Source organism: Macaca nemestrina, chromosome 4 (genome assembly GCF_043159975.1).
Source record: "Macaca nemestrina isolate mMacNem1 chromosome 4, mMacNem.hap1, whole genome shotgun sequence".
Lineage (NCBI taxonomy): Eukaryota > Metazoa > Chordata > Mammalia > Primates > Cercopithecidae > Macaca > Macaca nemestrina.
In genome coordinates this window covers 180,504,436-180,524,079 of record NC_092128.1, presented here as the reverse complement: position 1 = coordinate 180,524,079, position 19,644 = coordinate 180,504,436, and positions in this window count along the sequence as shown.

Here is a 19,644-nt window from a genome sequence, read left to right as displayed (position 1 = left end):
CAAGGAATGGATTAATGACATTTGCAGCAACGTGGATGAGACTGGAGACTATTATTCTAAGTGAAGTAATTCAGAAATGGAAAACCAAACATTGTATGTCCTCACTCAAAAGTGGGAGCTAAGCTATGAGGATGCAAAGGCATAAGAATGACACAATAGACTTTGGGGACTCAAGGGAAAGGGTGGTAAGAGCATGAAGGAGTCTACATATCAAATGCCATCAAACAAAGCAAGAGTTCTTAACCCATTTATGCCTGAGGCAATCAGACCTTGGCGATGACCTTGAGCAGTAGGATATAAATAACTCCCACATGCTTAGCATTCCAATAATGGAACACTAGGCGTAAATGGGTTTTAACACTGAGAATTCATATTTTTATTGCTACTCTTGCCCTTTTCCCTCACCATACATATCTTCTTCCCTCGACTCTCAAAAGCACACCTTTTTCACAATACAATGATTCTAATATTAGAACCAGTCTTACAATCAATGGGTCTATTTATGCCACGGTGTTTCTTTTAATTTTTCCTGTAAAGCTGTTATAATAAATTCATGGTCCATCTTACCATTGATAACTATCTTAGACTCAGGGTAACATGACAGTAGGCATTAAATAATTGTTTACTGTACTAAGCAGAACTATTACCCTCAAAGCATAAACCAGCTACGACTTTTGAGTAAGGAAGCAAATAAAAAATCCAGTTCTGATGAGCTCAATTCCTCACAGGCATCTCCTTCTAACAGCTTTCAGGGCTGGGCACAGTGGCTCACGCCTGTAATCCCAGCACTTTGGGAGTCCAAGGCGGGTGTATCACTTGAGGTCAGGAGTTCGAGACCACCCTGGCCAACATGGTGAAATCCCATCTCTACTAAAAAAAATGTATATATATATATATATACAAAAATTAGCCAAGCGTGATGGCACACACTTGTAATCCCAGCTACTCAGGCAGCTGAGGCAGAGAAATTGCTTAAACCTGGGAGGCAGAGGTTGCAGTGAGCCAAGATCGTGCCACTGCACTCTAGCCTGGGCGAAAGAGTGAGACTCCATCTCAAAAATCAAAATAAAACAGATTTCAGTTTTGTTGCCAGGGACCAAACCAGGGAGCAGCATTTTAAGAACATTCCCTCAAAAGTGAGCCTAATCTGTGTTGAACTAAAGGCAAAGAGTTGATCGGTTCTAGAATGTTCTAGGTTCCCCCAAAACCTTGAATGCAGGATGGAAGGCAGGGAGTGACAGCCGGCTTTGTAGGAAACTCTGGGTTACAAAGCCTGAGGGCAAGACCTTTATCAACATTTCTACATTCAAAAAACACTAAAGACAATGCCAGGCCAGGCGCAGTAGTTCACACCTGTAATCCCAGTACTTTGGGGGGCTGAGGCAGGGGGATCACTTGAACCCAGGAGTTTGAGACCAGCCTGGGCAACATAGTGAGACCCCATCTCTACCAAAAAAAAAAAAAGCTGGGTGTGGTGGTGCATGCCTGTGGTCACAGCTACTTGGGAGGCTGAGGTGGGAGGTGCTTGAGCCCAGGAAGCTGAAGCTGCAGGGAGCCATGATTGCATCACTGCACTCCAGCCTGGGCAACAGAGCAAGACACCATCTCTAAAAAAGTTAAAGTAAAATAAAGGCCACACCAACGACATTTTGTACAGCAGGACCTGAAGACCCGGGTGTGTTTGCTCCATGTCCCCTGCCACCTGCCTCAGGATCCACCTCAGCCCCAGTGCCCACCCATGTCAGCACATGGCGGCTGCCCAGGGTTCCCTGGAGTGAGCAGGAGGCTGGGGGCCCTGCTCCGCATGGAGCCGAGTGAGAATCTGCTGAACTTAAAAGCAGTAGCCTCTTACTAGTACCACGCCACAGTTCAAGGCCTGCCGTGATTTTGAGATCAGCACTTGTGCGAAACAGTAACCCCTAGAATAGACAGGACTTTTTTCTTTTCTTTTCTTTATTTTTTTTTTCCTTTTGTTTTTTGTTTTGTACTTTAAGTTCTGGGACACAGGTGCAGAACACACAGGTTTAGAACTCAGGATTAAGAAACTCATTCAAAACCACACAACTACATGGAAACTGAACAACCTGCTCCTGAATGACTACTGGGTCAATAACTGTGAGATATGGCAAAGTTTCTCTTCAGACAGCCTGCTCAACCTTTTATTCTTTAATTCCAAGTACTGCCCCCCACCTTGCTTCTCCTTTTCTTCTTTCTGACTTTACTACATGCTCAGGCATGCCACAGCACCAGTGGCGTTATCAACAACAGCTCACATTCCTTTCCTTATTTAGGAAAAGACTGGCTCTCTAGTTCCCCGCAGAGGACTCCTTCCTCCTCTCCCCTCTCTCCCATTATGCATCCACCTTATCGAAGAAAGTTTAAATGTTTAGCCAGTTGGGTCTAATTTGAATTGTGCAGCCTGACCCCAGGCAATGGGGGAAGGACACAGGGGCAGGAGTCGCGTCAGGAATAAAAACTTCTACTCTCCTTTGTTCTAAGTGCCCTTGTGGCAACCAGCCATATGGGAGATACCCTTCTGCACAGAAGTAAATTTGCTTTGCTGAGAAATCCTTTATCTTAATGCTTATTTTTCCTTATGACTCCGAGCCTTACTTCTAACAATAATGAAACTAAGGCAGAAATAAATAAGTTATTTGAAACCAATAAGAGCAAAGACACAACGTACCAGAATCTCTAGGACACAGCTAAAGCAGTGTTTAGAGGGAAATTTATAGCATACAATGTCCACAGGAGAAAGTGGGAAAGATCTAAAATCAACACCCTAACATCACAATTAAAAGAACTGGAGAAGCAAGAGCAAACAAATTCAAAAGCTAGCAGAAGACAAGAAATAACTAAGATCAGAGCAGAACTGAAGGAGATAGAGAGGGCCTTTAACTGAGCTTAATGTGTCACTGAATAACAAATACTCATGTTGCTTACTGTCTACAACAAAAATCTCCCTGAGCAAGCCTAGGCAACAGAGCGAGACCCCATCTCTACAAAACACAGGAAAAAATCAGCTAGGTGTGGTGGCACGCTCCTGCAGTCCCAGCTACTCAGGAGGTTGAGGTGGAAGGATCATTTGAGCCTGGGAGGTGGAGGCTGCAGCGAGCCGAGATTGTGCCACTGAACTCCAGTCTGGGTAACAGAGCAAGATCCTGCCTCAGAAACAAACAAACAAAAATTCTACTTGAATAAACACGAAAATAATCATGGGTTGACCTGCCTGAGCCCTGACATTAATTAAATTGGGTCAGATGATGAACTTTAGATGAGAGACTTCCAGGTAATAACTATGATAATAATAATAATGAATAATAAGAATGGTTTTGGCTCTTTTTGTGATGAGGAAGAGACTCCCTGGGTTACTTCAACCCTGAGGTGACAGTGGAGGTGACAGTCACGTGAATAGTCCCGAGTATTGAGAGGAACCAGGCACAGCCTTTCCAGCTTGAGTCTGGATCAGCCACGACTGTCACAGATGCTGTGCCAAGGGGCCCCGGATGCAGCAAGCGGTCTGCCCTCTGTGCAAGCCTCTCCTGCCCCCACTGCCACCCTCCGCCCAATTCCTCCTGTCCTGCATGGCTCTTTCTTATGGCACCCAGATGCTACTTGTGGTTCTTCTACTTCAGGGCACCAAGTCAAGCCAGACTATAAAAAGGGGAGGTAAGGTGAAACGGTAGAAAACCTGAAATTAAAAGCATAAGAAGGGCAAATTTGGGGGTAATTTGTTACACAGCAATAGATGACACACACATATGGTCTCAAAGTTTCTCCCACAAAATACTTATTACTTATAAAGGGAAACTAGTCTCCTTATAGTGAAGAAAACTAAAACATGCCACTCTAACCAGTTAACCAGTTAAGTGAGCAAAGTGAACATCACCAGTAATGAAGCCTGTGCCTTCTGACATGATGCACTGAGAATGGCACAACAGCCCTTCGTGGTATTCTTGCCAAAAATGTAGAACCTGAATTTCATCACAAAAAAGCATCAGAAAAAAGAAAACTGAGGGGAATTATACAAAATAACTAGCTAGAACTCTTCAAAAGTGTCAAAGTCATGAATGACAAAGACCAAGGAGCTGTCCCAGATTAAAGAAGACTAAAGAGGCAGGATGGCAAAACACAAGGCATGATCCTGGGTTGTATCCTGGTCCAGGAAAATATTAGCAGGACAATGGATGAAATTCAAATAGGTTGAATTAGTTACCAATACAGCATCAGTGTTAATCTTCATAATGAACACTGATTCTCATAATTGCGCTATGGTTCTATCACGTATTTATATGACAGGAAACTGCATGAAGAGTATATAGGAACTCTCAGTACTACTTTTGTCACTTTTCGTCATTCTGAAGTTATTTAAAAATTCAAAGTTAAAAAATAATATCATTTGCTGGGCATGGTGGCTCAAGTCTGTAATCCCAGCACTTTGAGAGGCCAAGGCGGGTGGATCACCTGAGGTCAGGAATTCGGGACCAGCCTGGCCAGCATGGCCAAAAATACAAAAAAATTAGCTGGGCATGGTGGGGCACGCCTGTAATCCCAGCTATTTGGGAGGCTGAGGCAGGAGAATCACTTGAACCCAGGAGGTGGAGGTTGCAGTGAGCCGAGATCGCACCACTGCATTCCAGCTTGGGCAGCAAGAGCAAAACTCCATCTCAAAATAATAATAATATTCAAGAATAAAGACAAATAATATTTTCAAATATCAAAAGCAGAATAATTCACTACCAGCCAACTACAATCAAGAAAAACCAGGCTGGGCATGGTGGTTCACACCTGTAATCCCAGCACTTTGGGAGGCTGAGGCGGGCAGATCACTTGAGGTTGGGAGTTTGAGACCAGTCTGACCAACATGGAGAAACCCTGTCTCTACTAAAAATACAAAATTAGGTGGGTGTGGTGGTGCATGCCTGTAGTCCCAGCTACTTGGGAGGCTGAGACAGGAGAATCATTTGAACCTGGGAGCTGGAGGTTGCAGTGAGCTGAGATCATGCCATTGCACTCTAGCCTGGGCAACAGAGTAAGACTCCGTGTCAAAAAAAAAAAAAAAAAATCTAAGTGAATAGAAGGTCCAATTAAAAACAAAAAGACTTTCAGACTGGGTAAAAAATGCAAAGCCCATATATACCGTATTGACAAAAGACATCTCTAAGGCATAAGGATACAGAAAGGCTAAAAGCAAAAGGATGGTAAAAGATCATGCAAGCACCAACCAAGAGGTGACTAGTATAACTGCACTAATTACAATCAAAGTAAAGTTTAAGGTGAAAGAGGTACTAGGTATGAGACGGGACATTTACTTAGCAGGGAAATGCTGGAGGGATTCTAAAGGAAAACTGTTTCCCTACTCACACTTCTGACACCAGATATGTGCATCTTTCTACACCAACAACCAGTTCTTCAATTCTTCAGACACCAACTGGGTGTCATATGATTCAATTCAATTCTGAAACTAACTACCTGGAGTTGGCATCAGACGTTGAAGGTTAAGGGCTCAGTCCTGCAGGCCTGCCTCAGCTGCCCCCACTTCAGACACCAATCATAGGTCCTAGGCCCTCCAACACTTCTGACCAACTTGGCTAAACACTGTGGGGGGATTCCTGTGATACCTTCCTCAGGTGTAATAATTTGCTATAATGGCTCACAGAACTCAGAAAAACAATTTACTTACATTTACTGGTTTATTACAAAATATATTATCAAGAATGAAAAAAGGCCAGGTGTGGCGGTTCACACCTGTAATCCCAGCACTTTGGGAGGCCAAGGCGGGTTGATCATGAGGTCAGGAGTTCAAGACCAGCCATCTTGAACTGGTGAAACACCATCTCAATTAAAAATACAAAAAGTAGCCAGGCGTAGTGGCGGACGACTATAATCCCAGCTACTCAGGAGACTGAGGCAGGGAACTGCTTGAACCCAGGAGGCAGAGGTGCAGTGAGCTGAGATTACGTCACTGCATTCCAGCCAGGGTGACAGAGCAAGACTCCGTCTAAAAAAAAAAAAAAAGAATGAAAATAAATAGCCAGATAAAGATGTACATAGGGTGAGGTTTGGGAGGGTCCCCAGCTCATGAGCTTCTGTTCTTGCAGAGTTTTGGGGTATGCTACTCTCCTGGCACGGGGATGCATTCACCAACCTGCAAGTTCTCTAAATCTCATCAATTAAGGTTTCTGTGAAGGTTCCATTATATTACAAAATATTCTTGTCTTTATTAGATATTATTGTTATTATTATTGTTATTTTGAGATGGAGTTTTGCTCTTTTGCTCCATTTTTTACCCAGTCTGAAAGTCTTTTTGTTTTTAACTGGATCTTCTATTCACTTAGATTTTTTTTTTTTTTTTTGAGACGGAGTCTCACTCTGTTGTCCAGGCTGGAGTGCAATGGTGCGATCTCAGCTCACCGCAATCTCTATGATCTATGATTGATGTCTGAAGTAGGGGCAGCTGAGGCAGGCTTGCAGGGCCAAGCCCTTCACCTGCAATGTCTGATGCCAACTGCAGGTAGTTAGTTTCAGAATTGAATTGAATCATAGGACATCCAGTTGGTGTCTGAAGAATTGAAGAACTGGTTGTTGGTGTAGAAAGATGCACTGACTAAATCATTGGCCACTGATGATTAACTCAGTCTCTAGCCCTCTCCCCTCCCAAACCCTCTTGTCACACTGTTGGTTCCTCTGGCAACCAGCCCCTATCCTTATCAGCATACACTTGGGTATGGCTGAAAGGACCTTGTAATGAATTACAGAACACAATTCTCCTTCCCCAGTCACTCCGAAACTCTAAGGGTTTTAGGAGCTCTGGGCCAGGAACTGGGGATGAAGACCAAAAAAATTTTTTTGTTATACCACAGTATCACACAGCTGGTGGTTCACACCTGTAATCTCAGCACTTTGTGAGACTGAGGCAGGAGAATCATTTGAGCTCAGAAGTTCTAGACCAGCCTAGGCAACATAGAGAGACTCTGTCTCTATAAAAAAAAATTGTTTTAAATGAGCCAGGCATGGTGCACAGGTACACACCTGTAGTCCCAGCTACTTAGGAGGCTAAGACAGGAGGATTGCTTGAGCTCAGGAGTTCAAAGCTGCAGTGAGCCATTATCATGCCACTGTACTTCAGCCTGGGTGACAGAGTGAGACCCTGTCTCTATTTTAAAATAAAATCAGGCTGGGCATAGTGGCTCGTGCCTGTAATCCCAGCACTTTGGGAGGCCGAGGCAGGTGGATCACTTGAGACCAGGAGTTCGAGACTAGCCTGGCCAACATGGAAAAACCTCATCTCTACTAAACATACAAAAAAACTAGCCAGGCGTGGTGGCACGCACCTGTAGTCCCAGCTACTCAGGAGGCTGAGGTGGGAGAATCGCTTGAACCCGGGAGGCAGAGGTTGCAGGGAGCCAAGATTGTGCCACTGTACCATAGCTTGGGTGACAGAGTGAAACCCTGTGTCTAAATAAATAAATAAATAAAATAACACATTTCCATTTAACATCAGGAATAAATTAAGGATCCTCACTATGCCTCTACCACTGAATATTGCCCTGGAATTATTAGCCAATATAATTAGACAAGAGACAGCAACAAAAAGACAAGCATTGGAAAGAAAACAGAAAATATCCCTATTGGCAGATAATATCATTGCATACTAGGAAAATACAAAAGATTCAATAGACAAACACCTAAAAAACAAGGAGAGAATTTAGTAAGATAGCAAGATGTACAATGAACATAAAAATCACCAGCCTTCACATAGTCCTGTAATAGCCTGCTAAAAGATATAATGGAAGAGAAAATCCCACTTCCAGTAGAAACGAAAGTCTCTCAGCACAAACTCAACAAGAATTGTGTAAACCTTTTATAAGAAAAACTTCAAAACGCTTCTGAAAGACACAAAAGTAGATTTAATACATAAAAAGACATATCCTCTTCTTGGATAAGATCAATCATCATCATCAGGAGAAGTCATTTCTCCCAAGTGAATTCATAATTTACAGACTTTTTTTCTGAAATTAAGTATATTTATTCTAAAATTCATATGGGGGGAATAAAAGCAAGGGTAAGCAGGAAAACCCTGAAGAGAAACGTGGTGAAATGCGGTGCATGTGCCTGCTAAGCACTGAAACAGCTCGGCAGCTTCTGTAACTGAAGCCGGGTAGGAGTGGCATGTGCAGAGGTTTACAAACCAACACAGCACATTAGAACGTCCAGAAGACCTAAGTAATCATGACAGTTATCATATGATAAGTAATCAATGTGAACCTTTAACTAAGATGTGGGAAAGATGAAGCTTTTAATAAGTGGTGTTGGAACAACCAGCCAGCCATTTGGGAAAATATAAAATTGAATCCACGCCTCACAACATATAATAATAGGATAAATTCCAAATGGATCAAAGATTTACATGGAAAATATGAAACCATTCAAAACATGAGAGTGGGGAACACTTTTCCTTTCTTTTCTTTTCTTTTTTTTTTTTTTTTGAGATGGAGTTTTGCTCTTGTTACCCAGCAGTGTCTTGACCTCAGCTCACTACAACCTCAACCTCCCGGGTTCAAGTGATTCTCCTGCCTCAGCCTCCTGAGCAGCTGGGATTACAGGCGCCCGCCACCACACCTGGCTAAATTTTGTACTTTTAGTAGAGATGTCTCCACTAAAGACCCTACTACATGGGGTTTCACTATGTTGGCCAGGATGGTCTCGAACTCCTGACCTCCACTGCCTTGGCCTCCCCAAGTGCTGGGGAACACTTTTCTTTCACCCAAAATACGGAGAGCAAACTGTTCTAGATCTAAGGAGATATAAGAAACAGAACTAAATCTAAGGGAAATTGGTGTATTATTACAGGAACTCAAAAAGTCTTTGAATACTCTTAGTTTGGGAAGCACGTTGTCTTTTTCTTTTCATCACAGTCAGAAACTATTATTTGAATGACAGTCTGAATTTTGAGAAAACATCATTCTAGAAAGGGGCAAAAATGGCCCCCAAATCAAACTCTACCCCGTGGGCATGTGTCCAGCTCCGCCTTGGCAGTGCCGTGCGGTGCTGGGCAGGGCCCAGGATTGTCGCTGCCAGGGCTGGGGACTGCCCAGGAGTGGGGTTGTCCTGAGCCCTAAAGGGTGGGTGCTCCCAGGCTTCCTGCACCCCTCCCTCCTCTCCCCGGCCCTGCGGGACTTGTGACACAGGGGCCACTCCACTTTTTGGCCTCTGCAGCCGTGAGGCCCAGGCATGGAGGGTAGGAGGGCAGGCCAGGGTGACTGGAGAGGGGTCCCAGCGCCGCTGCTGGGCCGGAGGGAGGCAGGCAGGGAAGGACGCAGCTTTGAGAGCACTGGGGGCACAGCGAGAACAGGGTAGGCGCAGAGCCAGAGACGCTCTGTTTTGTCACTGCAATCCGGTTTTGATTCCCAGACTGGTGTGGCCTGAGGGAACTTGATTCCCGCAGGAACAAATCCTTCCTCGGGGCTCCAAATCAGTCCCAGTGGGCACAGGGGAAGGACGCAGCTTTCCGCTTCTGGGGCAGAGGTGGCCCCTTAGCCGGGCCCCTGCAGCCGTGGGCCTTTCTAGAAAGACTGAGCAGGTCCCCGTCCTAGAGCGCCTCGAAACGTCTAGACAATTTCCCTTGATAAGATTTGTGGTCACCTCCCAACCAGAGGTTAATCTATGTGGTCTTGAAGAGGGGTTTAATTTCCTTTTAAACCCCCTAAGCTGCGGTTTGACAGGCAGCTCCTGGCAGTAGGCTGGGCCTCTGACTGGGGCTGCTTGGCAGGAGCATTACCAGTGTGATCTGAGACCAAAAGGACTCAACTAAGAGCTTCTGTCAACTAAGAGCTCCCTGGGCTCCAGGGTCTAAGCTCAGTGAGCAGGCAAGCCCCTAGATTCCTGGGCTGCAGGACAAATCACACTGGGGCTAAACGCTGCACTAACAGGCAAGTTGTCAGACCCCTCCTAACTCTGATTTACAACCCAGACCATCACAGCTCTGCTGGGACAGAGGGCCGGCCCTACCGGCTCTCATAACACTGCAGACCCCGGGCCGGCTTCAGCACCGACAGGCTGTGCACAAACTTTGTGCCCTGTGGCTCATTTTCTGATGTCAAAAGCCAATGCTAGAACCTCACCCCCAAGTGGACATGGGATGCACGTTACATGTTTGCCTACTGCCCATGCGTTCAATCCCCCTTGGAAATATTTATAGCTTTCCCCCCAGACCTGCTGAATCTGTGACTCCATTGTGTGATACAGGCCCCATGAGGCATAAAACCCGACCTGTCCTTCCCCTCTCCCTGGATGTCACCTTTGGTACATGCCACAGACTGGTCCTGCCAGTAAGGCTCTGCTTGCTACTATTTAGCCATCCTGGGTTTGTTTGTTTATTTATTTAGAGACAGAGTCTCGCTTTGTCACCCAGGCTGGAGTGCAGTGGTGCCATCATAGCTCACTGCGGCCTCGAACTCCTGGGCTCAAGCGATCCTCCCACCTCAGCCTCCCGAGTAGCTGGGACTGCAGGCGTGTGCCGACAGGTCCAGCTAATAATTTTACGTTGGGTCTTACTCTGTTGCCCAGGCTGGTCTTGAACTCCTGACCTCCAACAATCCTCCCATCTTGGCCTCCTGAATCTCTGGGACTACAGGCATGAGCCACTGCGTCCGGCCCATCCTGGTGACCTTTTGGATGACATCTGGGAGCCAGATGGGGCGTGCTACTCAAGCCCTAACTCTTCATAATCATAGATTTTTCACAATTTAGGCTTACATCACATATAACTATTTGTTAAATATTCAAAGAGCCAAAGAAACATGAACATTTTTTAAAAATTGGCTTTAGGTTCAAAAGCCAAAATCCCCTGACGCAACTCTTATTTTTTGATTTGCCTTCACCCTCTCTCCTGGTGGCCAAATGCCCACTCTGGCTCCCTTCAGGCCAGCCCAAGCCCACCCACCTGAGCCAACCCTGGGCCCTTGCCCTTTGCCATGGGTGCAGCTCCACCACAGTCAGCTCCCTCAATCCTGGCTAATCCGGGGTGCTGGAGCTGCACACATGGCCACCCATGACAGTCTGCAGCCCCGAGCTTCCTCTCTGCCCAAAGAAAACTAAAAGAATCTGCCCTAAAGTAGTGTCGGTGAATGGGGAAGCTGCACCTCCTATGTTTCTCTAAAACCAGCAGAGTTGGGGACAGCAGCCTGTGACTTCCCATTCCAAGCCGAGAAAGCTCTTTCAGGTACAAGAGTGAAATGGTGTTTCTTAGTCCCTGGCTCCCTCAGCAACTTCCTGCTTGAAGGAGTCCCTTCCAGCTCTAATTGTAACTTTAAAAAGCAACTTCAAAAAGCTGTAGGAAAGAGACCTAACTGGTCCAGCCAATTGTCTTCCTTCCTAAGAAGCAAGTACCTCCATCCATCCATCCATCCATCCATCCATCCAATCCATCCACCCACCCACCCACCCATCCACCCATCCATCCATCCATCCATCCAGCCACCCACCCATCCATCCACCCACCCACCCATCCATCCACCCACCCACCCATCCATCCATCCATGCATCCAATACGCACCACGCGCTGGAGGTAGGAGAGGAAGGAGAAACAGCTCCTGCCTTCGGGAGGAAAAGGGGACAGACATTGTTGACTCTGACACCAGCTATGGGGTGTGGTGACTCGGGGCACAAACTAAGTGCCGTGCAACACAGATGGGACCACGGGCCATGAAGAGATGAGATGCTGGTGAGGACCAGGAAAGCATCACAGAAGCCCAAGCCAGAAGCAAGCGCCAGAGGAGGCACATTTGAGAGGCCCACGAGGCTGGAGAGCAGGGGGCTGAGGGTAGTTAGGGAATGACTTTTCCAGACTCTTAGGTTCTATGGCAATGACAGGGATAGGATTTTCAATAGAAGAGGGAAATGTCTGCATTGCTCATCAGGCAATGGATGGAGCCGGGGCACAGGGGCATGGGGAGACAGCTGGGGAGGGGGTAGGCATGGCTTGGAAGCAGTTTGGGGTAATGGTTGAGTGACCTGGCTTTAGTCTGCAAACCTGGGTTGGAACCCTCACTCTCAAATCAACAGCTCTGTGGCCTTGGGTGTATTACAGAATCTCAGGTAGCAATCCTTATGTCCCAGGCTATTAGAACCACGAATACGAAGCCCTACTATGCAGCAGGCACTGTTCTGAGAGTGTCAAGTGTATTAACGTATTTGATCCCATAGTATCCTATAGGGAAGGTGACATTCTCATCCCCATTTTATAGATGAGGAAACAGAGACCCAGACAGTTTAAGTACCTTACCCAAAGTCCCAGAGCAAGGAAGTGGACTTTTCAGCACAGAGACTCAACATAGCAAGCACTTCATCAGTGGCATGCATTATAACAATGAGTCCAGCCAAAGATAAGGCCAGACCACCACCAGTGGGAGTGGGAAGGAGACTGGGGAAGAATGCACACATGGCCCAGCCCCTGAGAAATGCATCTGTGGGTTTCTACAAGCCCGAAAAGGGGTTTCCTCCATATTCCCTAATGCTAATGGCGACCCTGGATTCCAAGAGTAAGACCAGAAAGGTGGAAATTGAGGACTTTTTATGGTTCTGGAATCATTAATCCTCTTCTTCCCTCTGATCCCAGAAACACCCTAAACGGGCAAGACCACTGGTGAATTTGACTGTTCGGGGGCCCTCCTCCGGCCACTTTTACAGGGAGAGGCAGGATGGGGCTGAATGAGTGCTAAGATATACAAGCTGAGGGCCAGGATGGGCCCAACACATGGGACTCCTTGGAATCCCAGTATTAGCCTTTGTGTGCCAACCATCACACCTGGGCCTTCCAAACTTGTATCCAACCCTAACAACGTTGTAGGGCAAATACTATTATCCCCATTTGAGAGCTGAGGAAAATAAAGGATCAGAGAGGCTAAGCAATTTGCCTAATGACACACAGCTAATATATGACAGATCTGTGATTCAAAATGGGGTCTGGGCCAGGCAGAGGCTCAGGCCTGTAATCACAGGGCAGAGGCTCACACCTGTAATCACAGCACTTTGGGAGGCCAAGTTGGGAGAAGTGTTTCAGCCCAGGAGTTCAAGATCAGCCTGGCCAACATAGCAAGACTCTGTCTCTACAAAAACAATTTAAAAAAATTAGCCAGGCTTGATGGTGGCATGCTACTATAGTCCTATAGTCCAAGCTACTCGGGAGGCTGAGGCAGGAGGACTGCTTGAGCCCAGGAGTTCAGGGATATAGTGAGCTACGAACATGCCACTGTACTCCAGTCAGGGCGACAGGGCGAGAACCTGTCTCCTATTTAAAAAAAAAAAAAAAAGTGGCGGGGAGGCTCTGCCTGACTCTGACTCCAAAGCCTATTTGCTAAGCATTCTTTTGGTACTAGGAATAAAGAAATGCCTCTCAGTGAGGGGCAGTAATTCTGAGCATTCCTCACCAGTGTGCTTTGCAGAGCAGTTCAGAGCAGTCTCTGGATTCTTTCTGCCTGGTGTCAAAAGCTGGTCTCAACACTGCAGCCAATGGATGCTACAAGTGACCATTCTCTTGGGGCCTCAATTTTCTCCATCAGGGATATGAGGACAGGAACAGGGTCCATCTGCTTCACAAGGCTACTGTGTGAATTAAGAGAGATGATCCACACAACAGGGCTGCCTCTAAGCAGGCAGACTGGTGAGTGGAGATCAGCATGAGGGCAGACGTGCTCAGCAGACGAGCTGTAGGCCTGCAAACTCATCTCTGGGCTGCCATCTCCTGCTGCTGGGCATGTAGCTGTCCTCTTGGTGGTTCTCACCAAGGTGCCTTCCTCCTACAGGCCCCAAGAGTTTAAGAAGCAGAGGCTGTGCTGGGGAGAGGGAGCAGAAGGTCCCAGATTCCTGCCCCAATTTTGGGGATACCAATCTGTGAGCCCAAACCCACTTACTTATTTACTCCGTCTCTTAGAGATGTTTTCTTTAAAAATAACAAATACTTTAGGTTTTCTAGGTCAAAACGCACAAATCTAAAATATTGAATAGGTGTTTTCTATAAGAAGAGAATAAATATTTGCAAAAATATTCTCCAAAAAAAATCTTAACGATGAAATTCAAGGATAACGATAGAGTACAATTTTTGGGTAATGCCAGCCTACCCACTGGAAATCTTTTGGGTAACATTTCTCTAATTGATATTCAGAGCTAGTATTGTGAATCGTCAAAACCAACTGCATATTTGCATATTCATCTGTTAATGCTGATTTGGAATGAGATGTGACATAGTTCATCTTTGAACATGTCTTCACACAGATAGGTACCTTCCCAACACCACTAGGTCTATGAGCATAATTTTTTTTTTTTTTTTTTTGAGACAGGGTCTTGCTCTGTCATCCAGGATGGAGAGCAGTGGTGTGATCTCGGCTCACTGCAACCTCTGCCTCCCAGGCTCAGATGATCCTCCCACCTAGGTCTCCCAAGTAGCTGGGACCATAGGCATGTGCCACCACGCAAGGCTAACTTTTTTATCTTTTTTTTTTTTTTGTAGAGACAGGGTTTCACTATGTTGCCCAGGCTGATCTTGAACTCCTGGGCTGAACTGACCCTCCCATTTCAGCCTCCCAAAGCACTGGGATTAAAATTGTGAGCCACTGCACCCAGCTCATAAGATGTTTAGCTTAGTATATTTATTACATAAAACACATTTATATGTTTTTATAAGATTCTATTTGACTCTATTAAAATTTTCTTTAGATAGTTGCCTTTCAATAGATTAATCACTTCTCAATTGCGGATCAATGGATTCTGAAATATAAACATTTCTTTTGGGTTTGCATTGAGGTCCCTAACACACAGCTCAAACCGTAGTTTGGGCTCAGATAATGTATCTGTGGCAAATGTGTGTGGGAATGGAGCTCTTCTTTTTTTTAATTTTTAACAACATGGGAAGAGCTTAAAGCAGTAAATTAGTTGTGATTCAAACAATAGTTCTTCTTCAAATCACTTAACACAGTAGGAGTTTCACATAAACACTGTTTTTGTCTTGTGGTTTTAGGCTGAATTCCTTAAGAAACACTATCAAGTCTGCAGCAATAGTGAATTTCCAAAACTATTCAGTGTTTAGTAATGGTGGTTCAGGGCAGTTCTCATTCAGAAAAATTTCAATCTTTGTCCTGAGCTCAAAACTTAAATGAAACTTCACCACTACTAAACCATTGAACTGCTGTATTATAGGCCATGTTGGGATATTCAGCTAATAGTTCTGACAAAAATTCATGAGAGCTGTTGACAGTGAAGTCCACAAGAGCTAAAGAAAGTTTGCTATTGACAATACTGGTTCAATAATGCATGATAAATTCAAGTATTTCCCACAAAGTATCTGTTGACTTAAATAATACAATGAATAATCTATAGGCTTTAACACCTTGTATTATTACAAGCTTTATAAGTTGTCCAACTGAGCCTTTTTCTATTCCACACTGATATGATTTAGCTGTGTTCCCATCCAAATCTCATCTTGAATTGTAGCCCCCATAATCCCCACGTGTCATGGGTGGGACCCAGTTGGAGGTAACTGAATCATGGAGGCAGGATTTTATCATGCTGTTGTTATAACAGTGAGTAAGTCTCATGAGATCTGATGGTTTATTTATAAAGGGCTGTTCCCCTGCACACACTCTCTTGCTTGCCGCCATGTAAGACATGCCTTTGCTTCTCCTTCACCACCACAATTGTGAGGCCTCCCCAGCCATGTGGGACTGTGAGTCCATTAAACCTCTTTTTCTTTATAAATTACCCAGCTCAGGCATTTCTTTATAGCAGTATGAAAATGGACTAACACACACATATGTTTCTAGTATGAACAGTCATAACACATCTTAGCAGATTCCACTTCAGGCTGTACTGAATTCATTTTCTCAACTTTTTGTTTTGAGATGCAGTCTCACTCTGTCATTCAGGCTGGAGTGCAGTGCCACAATAGCACCAAAGTGGTCATGGACAACTTGCAAATGAATGTGGTTATGTTCCAATAAATCTTCGTTTATGGACACTGAAATTTAAACATCATATAATTTCCCTATGTCCTGAATATCATTTGATGTTTTTCAGCCATGTAAAATGTGAAAATCATCGTTAGTTTGTTGAGCCATGCAAAAACAGTAGGTACCGTGCTAATGCCTAATCTGCAAAGGGCAGGAAACAAAGTCGTCGCTGCTCTTCCAGAGCTCTCCTGTTCCTGAACAGCCCATAGCCCTGGAAGGATGTGGTAACAGCAGCAGGAAAGCAGGTTGCTGCTTCAGGGAGACAAAAACTAAAGCTTCCCTGATAGTCATTAGAATGTAATGAATCTCTCATATTTTTTCTTCCATTTACAACCCTATTTCCACCTTTGTTCAAGGTCCTGGAGAGCCTCCCAGCTTTTTTTAATCCAGCAGCATAATCCTGGGGCCCCCTCTCACAAAGAAAGGGGCCTAAATTAAAATTCATCAGCTGCATGCAGTGGCTCCTGTCTGTAATGGGAGGCTGAGGCAGAAGGATCACTTGAGCCCAGGGGTTTAAGACCAGCACGGGCAAAAATGTGAGACCTCAACTCTACAAAAAATAAAATTTAGGCAGGCACAGTGGCATGCACCTGTGGTCCCAGCTACTTGGGAGGCTGAGGCGGGCGGGTTGCCTGAGTCCCAGAGGTGGAGGCTGCAGTGAGCAGAGATTGTGCCACTGCACTGCAGCCTGGGCAACACAGCAAGACCCTATATCTAAAAAATAAAATTAAGAATTGATGAAGAATGATCTATGAAGACTAACATGTGACAGAAGCAAGAGGGGACTGTAGAAGCAGCATGGGGAAGCACACACTGTGGTGCGTCACCCAGCAGTGTCCCAGCACCCCGGAGCTGCTGCTGCAGACAGCTTGAACCACTACTTGGGAAAGTGGAAGCAGAGCAGGAACTGTGGATCCTGGAAACAAGAAGGGGAGAAAATGACCTTGGGAACAGGGAAATGGGCAAAGAGCAGTCTTTTAAGGAGGAAGGAGGAAGCAGCTTGCATCACTCAGACCTGATTCTTCAGAGCTTCCTGGAAGTGATTCTAGTTTCACAATTAAACAAGATTGTTGGAGAGAAACCTGATCAACATCTCCAAATTCATGGAAGGTTTGCCAAAATAAAAATGTTGTAGGCACCATTGTGGTTCATTATGACAATATAGTCATCCTTCACTACATTTTCCCTAACCCTAAGCCTAAATTGATATTAAATTAGTCTCACCCCTAACTCTCCTTCTAGTGGTCACAGCAGCTACAGGGACCATCCAGCTGAAGGTCTTGGTATGTGATCTCGAAAGTCAAGGTCAGCATGGAGAACTGGAAAGAGGCCTGACTAGAAGACAGCTTGCCGCTGGTCAGTTGTGTCATTTTCTGCAAGTTGCTTAAACCCATTGTTTTCTCACTCTAAAGTCGGGTGTTGGGGCAGTGTCTCTCAGACTTCTAACGTGCATGAATGACCTGGGTACCTTGTTTAAATGCAGATTCTCATCTAGTGGTCTGCGCTGGAGCCTGAGATTCTGCATTGCCAGCAAACACCCAGGTGATGCTAATGTTGCCGGTCCACTGACCACACTGGGCAGCAAGGGGCTGGACAATCTTCTATCCCTTGATACATCTGAAAACCATCCTAGGGTTGAGAAAGCTGCAATGATGCTCATTTTTAGAACATACAAGTTTGTCTTATTTAAGTGTCCTAGGCTCTCCTCCCATCTCCCTTTAGATCATCCCATTCACCATCAGTTGCCCATATGAGAATGACCAAAAACTGGCCATTCTCAGGCCTGACTTTCCCCTCCTCCACCCATTCTAGATGCCTACCAGACATCTCCACATAGTTCTCCTACAAGCCCTTAGCACTCAAAGTCCTAGAACTGAGAGGAAACCTGACTCCTCTCCTTTTCACCCCTGCTCCCAGAATCCATTCAGTCCCTGAGGTCAGCTCTCCTTGCTAAATAGCTCTTGACTCTACTTATAAACTGATGCTGGCAAGTCTCCTCACCTTCGAATGGCCTGTTGTCTTCTCCTAGGTTCTAGAGCATTCCCACCTGGTTAACACCCATTCCTCCATTAGGTATCAGCTAGAACTTTAGTTCCTTGGGAAAACAGCACTTTACAGCCTCTCTGGGTTAGAATAACGTCTCTGTTCACACTCTTTTAAACACTTGGCTTACTTGTAATTACTTATCTTTCTCACTTGTAAGAACAAAATGTGACATGCTTTTTGTCCTCATTCTTAAGACCTAGCTAAGTTCTTTGCACATGACTGGTGTTCAATTAATATTTGTTGGTTTCTCTTATACAGTCCTCACACCAGCTGCCCTGAAACCCTTTGCTGATAAGACATTCTTTTTCTTCAGGGTAGGACTTTTTGTTCATTTCTCAATTGTTTCCGGGGTTAGTACTGATTGCTTTCTTTGATTCAGTGTCTCTGCAGGAAGTAGGGGAGATATTTCAAGTTCACTGTTTTAATTTTGCCAGTAAAATGAAGTTTACTCTTTTGCTTCTTGCATCTAGTCATTGCTAGCTGCCCCCACTTCTAGTGAAGATGGTCAGAACTCTAATCCACAGACAAAACCGAGCTGGCAAGAAAGACCACAATTAGTGAATACGCACGTGGGAGCCCTCCCTGGACAAGCTCCTAATCTGAATTCTTCTAGACTACAGAAGATGTTAAGTAGCTGCATTACATGATCAGTGGGAGATGCCTTCAGAAACATCCACCTACAGAAGGAGGCAGCCCGTCCCAGCCCGTCATCTCCACATTCTTGCGTAAGGGTGACACTCCAGTCAGAAGGTAAGAATCCCGTGTAAGCGCTCTGTGAACGGCAAAAACCACTCAATTGGAATACAGTAGCAGTCACAATCCAGGGCCATGGAGGAATCCAGGACTCCAAGCACACTGAGCCCTGTAGATCTCATCCAGCGGTGAGCGCTGAAGCCCGTGCTGGGAGGACCCATCGTGCCGAAGGCCTCTGAGCGCAGAGCTGCCCAGACTGGCCAGGCACAAGACCCAGAGGTGCTGGGAAGCACAAAAGCTTGTCTAATTTACTTGTCCCAGAAGTACTTTTATCTACCTGAGGTGAGCAGTTACGTCCCATGATTAGATCCCTTGTTTCCGCTTCATCACCCATCCAAATCCATGGCCTGTTGTAATAATATACATGATTACATTGTAATCATGTGTAGTCTAATGCAAACAAACAGACTTTTATCCTGAGACATTTTTGTCCTTATATTTGATATAAGGAGGAGAGGATACTTTAGGAATAACAGGCTAACACTGAGAGAACCCAGGCTCCATGTAGTCACCTAATATTATCAACAAAGTCAACAGAATAAAAAAGGAGAAGAAAAAGGCAGCAATTAGTTCCTTACTGCTTTCAAAATGTGGGTTACAACCTATTACATTCCAAAAGCTTCCCCGGTAATATCCCTCTTTCATTTATAAACTTAGAGCTGATTTTTGTCACCCTCTTCTCTCCCTGATCTGCATCAAACCTCTGAAGGCTAAACATGGAACAGACTTTCCTTGGAGTGGGAGCAAAGGGTGGGGACCGGCCCCTGGACAAGTGATCACAAAGGTCTAATGACAATGCTTGTCCAAAAATAGACCCTTACCATAGTTACTCCTCCAGGCA